The following is a 14,190-nucleotide window of genomic DNA, read 5'->3' as shown; positions in this document are numbered from 1 at the left end:
AGGCAGACGCTTACAGACTGAGCCACCCAGATGCCCCTGGTCGATTGTTTTTAAGGACTATTGTTTTGTGTTAAGATGGGAAAAGCTTGAGCGTGTTGCAATATTGATGGGAAGGTCAATTCGAGAAAGAAAGGTCGAGAATATACTGGAGAGAAAAGAGAATGATCCAAGGGCAAGTTGCCAGTAAGGGCTGCAGAGGCAGTGGAGGCCCTGGTCTTGCAGAGGAGGAGGGAGACTTCTATTACAAGAGAGATGCAGGAGGAGGATGGGACAAGCGCAGATGCATTTTCAGATTGGAGGAAAAGGAGTTGTAGGATTTCCCTCTACAGCTGCTCCAATTTCCCTTTTGAAGTAAAAGGAAACATGCTGAGAGTGAGAAGAAAGAAAAATAGGGTTTGAGAAAGCTACACTTTATGTTCATATTGGCTAACAGAGCATCAAAGGAGTATCTATAAAACAAAGAGAACAAGGAAGGGGGGAGGGAGCTCAGGAGGGAGGGGGAGGGATAGAAACCTTGTGGATTTCCTCTGATGTATTTTATGTCCCGATGGACCATGAATGGTGTTCACGTGGGGGACTCTATAATGAAACTGAAGAACAGTTCATGCCATCACAAAAAAGCATTTTGTCAGAATATCACATTTTAGTAATGGAAGGGGCCTTGGAGATTTCCTAGTCCAATATCCTGGAAAACTCATGTCCAGATTGGGGAAGTCTCACAGATGGGTGATGGCCGAACCAGAATTAATAATACCATGTTGCCCACACCCAGACTACGGACGCCCGCCCTGTGGCCAGACCCCACAAGGCAGAGACTCATCTCCCGCCCAGACGCCGCCATCAGCCCTTGCAGAAGGGCTTCCCCTGGGTTCAGGCAGGAATTCATTGAGCCACCTCTGCTTCTGTCTGCAAAAGTCTGCCTCACTGTTGGGTTCAAGAAGTTCCCACAGTGATTAGCAGAACTAGGAAACCCATGGGACTGGGATTCTAGAGCAGCCTCATTTAATGGGTTCAACTCCATGAAGAAGAACAAGTAGCTGCCAACTGGCCTGGACGTTAGGGTTGTGTTCTTTGTATCTCTGCTGCTTTGCTGGGCAATGTCAACCCACCCAAGGTACTGTGTGTGCTTCCAGCACATCTCAGAGGAAGGCTTTTGAAGTTGGACTTCTTGGTATTTGGAATCTGGAGAGAACAGTCCTCAAGTCATGGTGCTTCATCACATCTTTTATTCCCGATCCTAAAGGCCCCAATCGCATTTTGCAGATGGAAGAATTAAACCAGGTGACACAAGCAACACCAAAACACTTCTGTCATTCCCCCGAGGATGTTTATAATCAAGAGGGCTTTCAAATTAGGGCATACAATAGCTATTATTGTGTCGTGCCGTGATATGAAGGCACGTTGGCACCAAATAAAATTGTGCTCTCCAGCTTTTCAGGATTTGTCATTTCCTTTCTGCCTAACTATAGTAACTGAGGCTCCCATCAATCACCGTGGAAGGTAATGTCTCAACAGTCATAATGTCTAACTGTGAATTCAGCATGTCCCGAAACCAAGGTCCCATCACTGTCTCAGAGAAGCTGTCAGACAAAGGGCAAAGCCCACACCATTGTCACCAGAGTCTAATGGGGATTCCGTCTCTCTGGGAGGATGGAACATTTTGCTTCCTTCTATGTGATGATAATAACAGCCACAATTATTGTTCTTGGAAATGGAAGGCCTAGGATATGGAACCAAAAAAAAAAGAAAAAGGACAATGGAAAACTAATATATCATTAACATGCCTTTGGGGAAGTTCCTTTGGCAACTACAAATGCATTATCCAGGACCAACTTGAAGATAAGAATCAATTTAATTAATTTTAAATGGCTTTGTGCATTGAAAAAGCCAAGGACTAAAGAAAATGGGAAGCTGGTTCAGATGTTTTCTGGGGAGAGAACTGTTAACAGAGAGAAGATAGAGCTCTGGGAATGCTCAACCCTCTACCCCTGTCTGTGGGTGTAGGGCTGGTTTTCAGTTCCACAGTCCTTCAACAATGAAGTGTAAGTATCACAAGTATGAAAAGCAGAGCTGGTTTTAAAAGACCGGAGTTCAAACCTTGACTCTGCAATTCATTCATTGGGCAACACCAGCAGGTTATCTAACATTTCTAAAGGCTCACTCTACAACTGATGGAAGATTTCCATCGTGGCCATTAAGGTATGGTATCAGACTCTCCAAACATTTCCCTGCAATTCCCTTCATTTATCATAGATATGCTTGTGGTGCACCTGGCTTATTCCATTATCTGCTCAATCGTCTGATCCCATAGTACCTATCTGATCTGCATGGTGCCCACAAGCACGTGGTGGCCGATTGGTGGGTCTGTCACAAAGCTACCTGTGTGTCCAAGCTCCACACCTAGCCATGGGACTCCAAGGAAGTGTAAGGCTCCACCTATGGTCTCTGAGAGTTTTCCATCATATCCAAGAGATGAAATGTACAAACCCACAGAAAGTGAAATGCCACACAGGGCCATATGTGCTTCATGTCCTGTGACTGGCACACTTATTATCCTTGGAAGAGAGCAGAGGAAGAGGCAAAGGAAGAAACTTCCTAGAGAGGAGGGCTAGACCTGAAAAATGATAGAACTCAGGTTATTCCCTGCTGACTTAGACAGAAGGACAAAATAAAGTAATAGACACATGTATTTAACACCTCCAGCCCAGAGCCCAGCAGATGGAGGAGCCCAGTCTTCCCAAATGGGTTCAATCTCTACTGCATTCCTGAAGCCATACAAAGCCTCCTCCATCACCAAAGAGGGACAGTGACACCTGAGCAGCTGTCTGCATCTGTACTTGAGAAAGAGCCCTGGTGTTGGGCCAAGGCACATCCCCGCAAAAACCACAGCCAAAGGACTTGGTTGGTATCCCTCTTGTGCACCAAGGTCTGAGTCCTGTGGGCACACTCAACAGCAAACCTAGGGCTTCCAGGGCCCAGTGGTCAATCCAAGCCAATACCAGAAACGGTTCTTAAGCACTTGTGTCTAGCAAGAAATAGAATGATGAATAAAAAGATAATTAAGAGGTGGTATCTGCTTTTAAGGAGTTCATAGGCCAGCATGAATCAGAAAAGTATACATAGAACCACCCTACAAGACCAAATAAGCTAGTAACAGAAAAAATGTGTGCTTCTGAAGGTCAATGAAGAAACAATTAGAGCATATAGGTGAGATCAGGAGAGGTCTTTTGATGGCAAGAAAATGGCATCTCTATTTCTATTCCCTCATCCATAACCTGGAGATAATATACGTACCTATATCATAACATCATTATAAGAATCAAATAGGTTTCCAATATTAAAAACTAAGGTACATACTATTAATATTAAATATTAATATTAAAAACCTGGCATATACTGACTACTCATTAACTTATTAACGGAGGATGACCTTGGAGGATGGGTAGCATCTTATAGATAAAAATGAGGGGTGGGAGAGTTCAGTCTGTCATCAAAGCAAAGGTAATATCTGTTTTTAATCAACGGTTTATCTCATAACCAGGGAGCAAGGAATCAGAGATTAAAAGGAATCTGCTGGAGACGGGAATGTCAAAGGCATGCCCAGGAAGCAGGAAACATTCTGTTGGGAGTGGAACAGAGCTTCACATTGACCAATGGGAGATGGGGCATAGAAGCAGTTTGGGGAGAGCCTTGAATATTGGTCTGGAGAGTTTGCACAAATTCTTAGGCCCTGCCAATGCTTCCATTACAGAAAATAACCCAGTCATCCATATCTTCTTAATCTGGCAAGCCATGCAGATGGACCCAATTTTGAGTGTGGCATCACCACTTAGCCATTAGAATGAACACAGTCTTTGGAGCATCAAAATTGAAAGTTTGCAGCCGAGCGAGTCAAAGTTATTGATTAGCACTTTCTTCTGTGCCTAGTGTCTCCTGGGCTGGACAAACATTAGCTGCATTTGTCTGAGAAACCTCGCCTCGGTCTCACTCAGCAGGATAAGGAACAGGCAGACTGTACAACCCAAGTGCCAGGAGAATGGCTGGAGAAACACACTTTAGCCATAAATAGAGAGATGCGTAGCACTTGGGACCAAGTGCAAAACTCCTTTTCAGGCAAACCTGCCTTTGCTGGAGGAAAAGAGTAAACACAAGATCAAGCAGCATGGCCAAGCAGTCAAGAGGCAATGAGCCATCAGGTAACAAAAGGATGGGTCCAACATCAGTGCTCTTAGTGGAAGACCCGGGGACAGGAGGTGTCCGGAAAATCAGGAAGGTCTCCAGAAGTCAAAGAGGGCATCACAGAGATGGAATAAAGCTAGATAGAGAAAGACCGGGGGGGGGGGGGCGGTTAAGAAATCTCAACAAACTATCCCATCCATTTATTTATTAATAAATATTTATTGAGCATCTGTTCTGGGCTAGGCACTGTGCTGGGCAATGAGCATGCTAAAATCCCTGTCTTCATGAAGCTTACATCAAAGTAGGGGGACAGAACAAAAATAAAAAGGAACATAAATATGTAATCCAATGTCACAGGAGAAGGACTATGTAGGAAAATGAATTTAGGTCAAGGGAATGGAGGCATGCTATTATTGATTAAATGGTCAGGGTGGATGGATTAGTCTGCTCGGGCTGCTGTAACAAAGCACCACAGACTGGGAGGCTCAAACAAGAGAAGTTTGTTTTCTCACAGTTCCGGGGACTGGAAGCCCAAGGTCAAGGGGCTTCGGGGTTGGTTTCTTCTCTGATGTCTTTCCTTGGCTTGTAGATGGCTACTTTCTCACTGTGTCCTCACAAGGTCTTTTCTCTGTGCGTGCACATCCCTGGTGTCTTTCTGTCCACAATTTCCTCTTTTTATAAGGGAATCGGTCCAATCAAATTAAGACCCAGTCTAACAGCTTCATTAACTTAATCACCTCTTGAAAGGCCCCATCTCAAGTACAGTCACATTCAGAGGTACAGGGAGTTAGGACTTCAAGACGTGAATTTGTGGCAGGGGAAAAATGCATCCCATAACAGTGGGTCTTTTTGATGAAGGGACCGAGGTGCCATGATGAATTGAGCTATGAAGTTATCTGGGACAAGAGAGAACAGCTAGTACAGAGAAAGTTCAGCATGCTCTAGAAACAGTCAGTGAGGTGGACATGGCTGGGTAAAGTAAGTATGATAGTGGAGAGTGGGAAATGATAGTGGAGAGGTAGCCAGGGACCAGATCACACTGGGTTTATGAAGTCAATTGAATACAGATTTTGAAATTTGGGGAAAGATTTGGAGGGTTTGGGGCAGTTCAGTGACATATTCTGACTTACATTCTAAAATAATTTTTCTAGGTTCGGAGTGGGAAATTAACTGTAAGAAGCATGAGTGGGAAAATGGAGACCAATCAGGAGGCTATTATAATTGGCCAGGAAAAAGAGGCTGGTGGCTTGGACCAGAGATTACAGGGAGGTAGTGTTATTTTTAGTCTATCCAATCTCCAGTCCCTGTGCTAGGGTATAGTCAGGTGTGTGAGAAGATAGAATTGGAGGACAGCTTGCCATCTTTCCCTTCAAGGAGATAAGGACAAACCAGGGGCCAGCTGTAGACTTGTCACAGAGTTAAAATGCAGACAGTTTGCAAAGGACTTGAGATGTGGAATCTTAAAGAAAACCACACTCACTCAATTCCCCAGTGGCCCATCAACGCTATACAGTTAATAGTGAGTCAGACAAGGAGAGTGAGCCAGGCTTCCCACTGATTTATGGCAATCCTGGAGATTTAAAAGCATAGCTGAATAAAAATTTCCACAGTCAACTCTCAGTTAGCCACACTTTTGGAGCAGAAAGGTTGTAGAAAATCCAAATACCTCATATTTGCTATTACTGCATTAAATAGTTGTAAAAGGAGATTTCAAAATTGAGCAAGCAAGTCTAGCTAAAGAGTCTCTTCTACAAGAGCGTCAGGAGGCTGCCAGCGAGGAGGAATTTATGTGAGTCCTCATCAGAGAAACTATGAACTTTTTGCTAGCTACAAGCCCTCAGCCTGGACTTAACTCCCTCCTCACTGAGACACCTAAATTGTTTGCATTCTTCACTTCGAAGAAGGGAGCAACTGGATTTGACAAATTTTAAATCCATGATTTGCATATTTTCTCAACCAGTCCCAGCTAACCAAGTTTCAATCCCTGTTTTACATAGAGGACCTAAGTGAGAACTACACTCATGACCTTTTGCCCTTCTAACTTTGCCCTCTCGTTGTCTTCCTTGGATTCTACCTGAAACTGTATTTCCTGAATTGCAATTCTAATTGCCCAAAGAAATGTCTGTTTGCTTAAACTTTCAGTGAATTCTTCCTTGGTCAATAGGCTTCCCCATCCATTCAACATTATCTATCTCTCTTACACTATTTTGTCTATCACAATATATTAAAATTGTCACTCACGGCATAGGGAACAGTAAATATCCCTTGCCAGTAAAGAATTCACCCTGAATAATTCTTTTTTTTAAGAGGGGGTGGGGCAGAAGGAGAGGGAGGGAGAGAATGTTAAGCAGGCTCCATGCTCAGCACAGAGCCCAAAACGGGGCTCAATCTCAAGACCCTGAGACAATGACCTGAGCTGAAATCAAGTGTTGGATGCTTAACCGAATGAGCCACCCAGGCATCCCTCATCCTGAATAATTCTGACACGGTTCCAGCATTCATAGCCCTTTAGACACAATAATCAATATAATCTACAGTTGAGTCAAACCATCTCATTTTCAAAGTAGTTTAAAAAAAATTTTTCCTATTTATGGCTCAGAACTTCTATAGGGACCCCTAATGCCCTGTCACTTTATTTCTATCAATGGAATTCTTATCTAGAGTAAAATTCTTGGCTTTTCTGGAGGAGCATATACCTCTTTGGTGGGTGCCATGTCTCTGGCCTGGGTGGAGTTAGTATTTAAAAGCAATACCCATTTGTGGTCTTGCTCTCTTTCCTCATCTTGAGACTATGAAACCCTAACTCATGTCATAGTCAGGGTGGACCCATGTGGTCCCATGTGGGAAGGGGGTGGGGAAGTCAACAGGGAGGAAGGATGGTTGCAGACTCAGGCTGGGTTCTTCAATTCAGCTTCTCCAGTGATAAAGGTGGATACTCCCATGTCCACCTAGATGGTTCCTGTCACTTCACTGATTGTCATCCAACACCCTAGACAATGATCTTGAAATTTGGGGTTGCTAGTCAGACAAAGCTAAGAAAGATAACTTAAAATTCAATCAAAAACAATTTTAATATCCAGAAAAAAATTTGACCCTGAAAATTAAGAAGAAAAAATAAAAATAATTAAAATGGTCATGCTTGAAAATCTTTTGAATTAGACTAGAAGATGCTTAAATGTCTTAAGAGCCAAAAATGCAAAATCTCAACTGCATGGAGATGAAGATTTACTTGAATGGCCAGAAAAATTAAGTCAAGCATACTTTTTAAGAAATGAAAGCTGTGTGGGGCGCCTGGGTGGCTCAGTCGTTAAACGTCTGCCTTCGGCTCAGTCATGATCCCAGGGTCCTGGTATCGAGCCCCACATAGGGCTCCCTACTCGGCGGGAGGCCTGCTTCTCCCTCTCCCACTCCCCCTGCTTGTGCTTCCTCTCTCACTGTGTCTCTCTCTCTGTCAAATAAATAAATAAAATACTAAAAAAAAAAAAAAAAAGAAATGAAAACTGTGTGACCAGCTCCTTTAAATTACAGAGGCTTTGTTACAGATATAAATAGAGCCCAGGACTGGATATTGCTGCTAACAGAAAATCCAGTCAGTTTTAGGGCCAAAATCTTTTGTTGTACAACATTATTGTTGGGAAAGGTATGTCCCAAAGTAGTTTAGGATGATGTGATTGTTTAATTAGTGTGTAAGCATCTTTTAACCAAGACAATTTAGAACTAAGTAAGTAAATATACAAGAAAATGACATTTTTAACATTTATATAAGAAAAATCATTTTGTTTTAATTGCCTTTAATTTTCTTGCAGATGAGGTTTTTAATATCAATTTAAAATGTACCATTGAATAATTAATTTAGACCTTTCTAAAACTGAACATTTTCCAAGTTTATATTTACAACATTAGAATATTTAAGAGAGTTCAAATTCACCATAAACATAAGTTTAATTTATTAGATTTGTAAGCTATTTAAGTACTTTGAATGGTTTTATTTCTAACTCAGACAACTGATGATTTCTAAATGAAACCAGATTATTAAACACATAAATAGAGTTTGAAATGCAAAGGAAATTTAATTAGGTTGTTAAAACTCAAACTGATTATTAAATGTGCTAAATATATAAAACATATAATAATATTTGTAAGTAAACTTAAAAGGTTAAAAAAGAACTCGATTTTTGAATTTGTAACTCTAAAAAAATTAAGTATTAATATTTGAAACCAGAATTGCTGCTAAATAATGTCTTTTGCACATAAAAACCAGGCATAAGGACACAAAACTCACATTAACACATGCCATGAGAGAAGGAAAGTGCTGTGGCCCGTTGACCCTTCCAGCCAATATCAGTAGGCATCTGATATGGTGGTCAGAGTGTAGGATCTGGGGCCAGTGACCCTCTGTAATGTGATTTTATACAAATTCCTTAGTCTAACTCTGATTCTTTATCTGTAAAATGAGGCCAAATAACAATAGCTATCCTACTAGATTGTTCTGAAGAGTGAATGAGACAATTGGTATAAAAAAATATTTTTTTAGGCTGGGGCGCCTGGGTTGCTCAGTCAGTTGAGCATCTGACTCTTGATTTCAGCTCAGGTCATGGTCTCAGGGTCATGAGATCGAACCCCACGTTGGACTCTATGCTGGGCATGGAGCCTGCTTAAGCTTCTCTCTCTCTCTCCTTCTCCCTTTGCCCCTCTGCTCCCCCACTTGTGCTCTCTTTCTGGCTCTCTCTCCAAAAAAATAAATAAATAAAATAATAAAAAAAGAACTTGCTAACTATAGAATTATAAAATCAATCTCTCTCTCTCTCTCTCACACACACACCAGTAGTTATTGTTGCATGGGGGGCGGGACTTCTTGCAGAAAAAGCTAAGGTTTGAGAGGAAAACTGAGCAATATCACACTGCAGAGTAATGATACAATCAATACTATTTATTTCATTTTATTTCATTTCATTGCTACTCTGTATTATTCTGGATACACAATACTACCTTACAGTTTTCCTGGAGGACAAATAATGCTCTGAATTTCAACCAGGAAAGGGCCAGGTTCCCTGCGTGATTCTTGGGCATATTTTAGTTTGGGAACTACTCCTTCAAATAATTAGGATAGATCATTTAAAAAATAATTTATGGCCCCATAAAAGTATGAACATTATGCATCCAGGATTGAACAGAGGATGCTGAGTTCATAGTGGCTTCCTCCCCACCTATGGTGAAGTGGCAGACATTCTGTAAATGTCCCCTGCAGATACCTCTCAGCATTCAGGGAACCCTAGGTTTGCCTCCTGTCCTTTTTTCCAGACATGTTGACTTTGTTCTCCATCTTCAGTCTCTATTTCCAGGGTCTACGTGCCTTGTTTCTCTGGCCCTTACATTGTGATCAGGTAGACCTCCTAAATGGCTCCATTCCCAGGTTATGCCTCTCCTGACCTCCCCACAGTTACTTTCGTCCCTTCCTTGGCTCCATTCTCTGCAGCCTGAGAGAGGCATCGGACCCCTACACCTAGCCCAGATTCCCAGAAGCACACTTGCTCTCATTCCAGTTGGAAGGGCATTCACACAGAATGGTCTCTGGGGCAGCCGCTGCGCTCTGTCCTCTGGGAGGCATTCTGATCCTCTAGCATGGCCTGAATATGCTTTGAAGGCCCGTTAATCAAAGTCTGGCCCATGGACCAGCAACAGCAGCATCCCTGCGTCTTGTTAGAATGCAGAAACGCAGGCTCCTCTCCAGACCTCTGAAATCAGAGTCGGCATCTTAACAAGATCCCTAGGTGATCCATGTGCACATTAAAGCTTGATAAACGCTGCTTTGAAACACTTTTTCTTGTAATGCTAATAAATCTGAAGAGTCCATACTGAATCTTTAAATATTGGCAAGATCCTCAGATCAAATATTTTAGATATTAACGTGCATTATAATAATGACCTGTTGCTCTTGTTAAAGATGCTGAGTCCTGGAATCCTACCTTGGAGATTCTGCTTCCATAGGTTTGGAATTTGCACTTCTACAAGCTCCACCAGGTTTGTCAATGATCCTCATGGGGAAGAAACACTGGACTAGAGAGCAAGAAATGAAGCCGAAGGTCCACATAGGAACCAAGCCTGGAGACTCTAAACTTGTACCATGATGTTCTCTCTAATGAGGAGAGGGCCAGTCCAAGTCCCTGTCTAAGGAACACAGAATTGTCCATCAAGCTCCTGAGTTATTTATACAATTTCAGAATGAAGAGAGAGCATGTGAGTGAGCAGGATGCGGGGGTGGGTAGATGCAAAGAGAGAGGGAGGAGGAGAATCTTAAGCAGGCTCCATGCTCAGTGCAGAGCCTGAGGCAGGGCTCCATCGCAAGACCCTGAGATCATGACCTGAGCCGAAATCAAGAGTCTGTTGCTCAACCACTCAACTGACTAAGCCACCCAGGTGCCCCTAAACCTAGTAATCCCTTAAAGAATATTTTTTTGCAACAGTGTACACGTTTCTATATTTGATACTGTGTATATTTGCCCATAAATGCATTTAAGTGGCTGATGTTCAAGTCCACAAACGCTGAAAAGCTGGTAAGTATGAGGTTTTCTCTTTTTGTTTATCTGACTACTGTGTATATAGCAGCATATTGGTTTTATTTGTCATGGGAAACTGAATTGTCTTTATAAAAGCACACTGATGGACTGGGGGTTGAATTACTCCTTTGAAATGAATCACAGGACATAAAAAATGCATGGTTCTGAATCATATCAAAACAATTACTCCGATAAATTTAAGATAAACTAAATATCAAAATTTTGCAAAGATTAAGAATGAATGTCTATTTGCTCTTGAATTGTTTGGGAAGAAAAAGGCAAACAAGCATGACATGTTTACTTCTGGGGCAGCTAAGTGTGACCATGCTCAGCTCTGCTTATTAATAGACCAAGATACAGTTGAAGAAGTTTAGGTTTCATTATTATGGAAACTGTATTTAGAGACTGCTTTGGTAAAAAATAATCACATTTAACACAAAACATGGACAGTGCTTTTGAGTGGATGATAGGCAAATTACTTTGTTAACAATTTTATTGGGGTATAATTTATGTACCAGAAAATTCACGTATTTTAAGTGCGCAATTTAAAAATCTTTAGAGAAATTACTCAGTTGTGCAACTATCATCAAAACCCAGTTTTAGAACACTTCTATCACTACAGTAAAATCCTTTGTGCTCATTCACAGTTAATCCCTGTTCCCACTCCCAGTCCTGGCTAGTACTAATCTAAGCTAATTTTTTTTTTTTTTTCAGAGAGGTAGAAAGCAGGAACATGGTGCGGGGGGTGGGGAGGGCAGAGGGAGAGAGAGAATCTTAAACAGGTTCCACATCTAGTGTGGAGACTGATGTGGGGCTCAATCTCATGACCCTGAGATCATGACCTGAACAGAAATCAAGAGTTGGATGCTTAACTGACTGAGCCACCCAGGCACCCCTAAGCTAAATTATTTTTGTAAATACTTTTTTGCGAAAATGATACTGTTTTCTCCTGTGTTCTTTTGGAGAAATCATCACGGGAGGGGGATGTTAGGAAAAATGACAGCAGAGTATTCTATCTACAAAAATAATCAGGATGCTTACCCAGAATACACCCAAGTATACTGAGAATAACAAATATTTGGCAATCTATAAGTTCAGTGGCTATATTTAAACCTAAAACAGAATCCATGGGCTGGGATCCAATTTTGGTAGAATCACAGTGCCTGAAAAGACATTTACTAGTAATTAAAACCCAGATGGAGCATAGGCAGCTGGATAAGTTTACCTGGAAGAGCAACTTTGGCTCTGCTAAGGTTTGAAATCTGTTTTCAAATGGCTCAGAAAAACACTGAGAATTCAAGGTTTTTTGCAACAGGAAAAATAAGTAATGACTCTATGTCTCCATACAACTGCTTATGCCATTGATTTACTTAAATACTTGCTTTCTTCCACATTCATTTGCTTTGCAAAATTTGAGTGCTTGCTTTGTGGTAGGTGCTGGGATGGAATGACTAACAGACTAGACAGTCTCCTGCCTTCACAGAGCTGACAGTTTAACTCTCTGTGATTTGGGAGCTCATGCAAATCAGTAAAAGAACAGCATCTCCATGTTTTAGCAAAATGGCAGCATGTGCTGTTGGCCAGCCATCAAATGGGCTTTGGAACCAGAGGCCTACCCTGCCACATACTAGCTTCTCTCACATAATGGTTGAGACTTTGGAGAACTTGACATAGGAAGAATGTATTTTGCATGTAGGACAGATGTCTTTGAGGACCAGAGGGTAGACTGGGGTAGGCAGAATAATGACTTTCCCCAGTATGCTCATGCTCTAACATGTGAATATGTTACCCTATATGGAAAAAAGGGATTTGCAACTGGTTTACAAACCCTGAGGATGGGGAGATTGTCCTAGATTATCTGAGTGAGCCTGAGCTAATAATCACAGAAGTCCTTAAAAGCAGAGTACCTTTCCTGGCTGTAGTTAGAGAGAGACAAGATGGAAGACAAAGGATCAGAGAGCTATAATGTAAGGATCAGGCCCATTGTTGCTGGCTGTGAAGATCAAGGAAGGTGCCCATGAGCCATGAAGCCTCTAGCAACCAGAGAAAGCAAGAAAACAGATTCTCACACAGAGCCTCCATGAAGGAAAACAATGCTCTGAGCATCCTGTTTTGTCCTAATGAGACCCCATTTCATTCTTATGAGCTATTAAACAGTAAGAGGACAAATTTGTGTCACAACACTAAATTTGTGATAATTTGTTATGGAAGGCATAAAAAATGAATACATTGTATTAGGCAACTTGTAAAACCTCTCCAAAACCTTCCTTGTAAAATGAGGATAATGGTACTGATAGAATTATGAGGATAATTGGTGTGATAAACTGTAAAGTGCCCACCACTGTGCCGGGTGCCTGAAGACCACTTAGAAATAGGTTCAAAATGGATCCCCTGAAAAGCTCTAAAACAGAGGCAAAGGAAATCCCTCTCACCACACATCATAAGGATTACACTTTGGTCCAGAGCTTGGTTGGTAACAAGATATATATGCACTTAGGCACCTTGTGTCCTCTCTCTGGGCTGCAGTTTTTCCAAATGAGGGATTTGAATTAAAAGATTGATTCCTAAGGGCACCTTTTGCTCTGACATGAATAAATAATAAAAATGAAAAGCCATCAAATTTTTGCATTCAAGTATGAAGAAGTAAGATATTATTATAACAAAGATTTACTTTGATATTCAGAATTCTGGAAGGCCCTCACCTTACCAAAAGGTTGCCACAGGGTAAGACTTGGCCGGTGCATTTCTTCCTCAGCAGTTACCCCTGGCCTAGAAGAGAAAATATATACATATAATATTTTATAAGCAAAATGGAAGCAAAATAGTTGAAGCTCTCTAATATCCAGCCCCAGCCCCAGTGCATGCATTCCCCTTGCGTTAAGACCCCAGGCAAAGCCCTGTGAAGACCTTCACAAAAAAATCCCCAGAGTTACTTCAGACATTAATCAGGACGCTTAGAGCATAACAAAGAGATAAAAATCCCTTTTCTAATACTATTTGAGACGAGCCTCCAAATGTCAAAATTCTTTTAACTATTTTCTGTTGCAGAGTCCTACATGTAAGTAGAAGGAAGTTCTAAGTGTAACGAGAGAAGGTTTTGGGGGGAAAGCAATGAGTAAGGGAGATGGAGTTTGGGGTTTTGAGTCGCAGGAAAGGTTGTGTCCATGGTGGGTACCTGGAATACTTCTGTTCAGCTTGTCAAAGGATAAATGAGGACTTTTTCCTTGCCAACTCATAGCGGTCCCAAAACTTAAGCAGTGATCAGGGCTGAGTGGAAATGATACCTGTCCCATAGGAGACAGGGCTATTTTGGTACCTTATGGTCATCACAGGACAGTGAGGGATTTGAATTAGGTTTGAGAAATATCACAGCCTCTGAAGTGGGGGAGGGTCCTTCTGCGGGGGGTAGGTGTCAACAGTCTGGCCTTGGAGGCCCCCTTGGATGTGCCCTGAC

The 14,190-nt window shown here is 41.8% G+C and overlaps 1 long non-coding RNA gene across 1 annotated transcript in view; it reads right to left on the bottom strand.

The window, feature by feature from the left end:
- The window catches only part of LOC118007614, a 97,552-nt gene that overhangs the window by 29,082 nt on the left and 54,280 nt on the right, over positions 1-14,190 (bottom strand). The window contains exon 4 of the long non-coding RNA XR_004678439.1: positions 13,439-13,505. This is a non-coding gene — a long non-coding RNA (uncharacterized LOC118007614). The remainder of the gene's footprint in view (positions 1-13,438; positions 13,506-14,190) is intronic.

Source organism: Mirounga leonina, unplaced genomic scaffold (assembly GCF_011800145.1).
Source record: "Mirounga leonina isolate KUSES-001 unplaced genomic scaffold, KU_Mleo_1.0 Mir_125, whole genome shotgun sequence".
Lineage (NCBI taxonomy): Eukaryota > Metazoa > Chordata > Mammalia > Carnivora > Phocidae > Mirounga > Mirounga leonina.
The sequence above is the reverse complement of the archived record's forward strand: the minus strand, read 5'-3'. Positions and strand labels throughout refer to the sequence as shown.